The sequence below is a fragment of the Seriola lalandi genome, unplaced genomic scaffold (genome assembly GCF_002814215.2).
Source record: "Seriola lalandi dorsalis isolate HSWRI2012SDOR001 ecotype SW California unplaced genomic scaffold, Sedor1 jcf7180002054675, whole genome shotgun sequence".
NCBI classification, from domain to species: domain Eukaryota; kingdom Metazoa; phylum Chordata; class Actinopteri; order Carangiformes; family Carangidae; genus Seriola; species Seriola lalandi.
Window position 1 is genome coordinate 232,716 of NW_019525228.1, and position 310 is coordinate 233,025.

Consider the following 310-nt stretch of genomic DNA (forward strand, 5'->3'; position numbering starts at 1 on the left):
AAGTGCAATGTGTTTTAGAATGACAAAACTCCTGCTGGGCAAGATGTGCAAAAGGTATTGATTAGTGGATGTGCAAAAGATCACAGTACAGACAATATCCATCATGTGCAGGGATCACACCTCAAGGTGTTGATGTGGTTACAACATGGTGAACCGATCGACGTGTATTCACTCGGTCTACTGGCTCCATACAATCTCAAGTTACAGTCAGTTACAAGATGAGCCTGAAGTTACTGACGTCACTAGCTGTACAACAGCCGAGAGCAACAGACACAATCCTACTAACCGCTAAAACGTCTGTCCACAACGT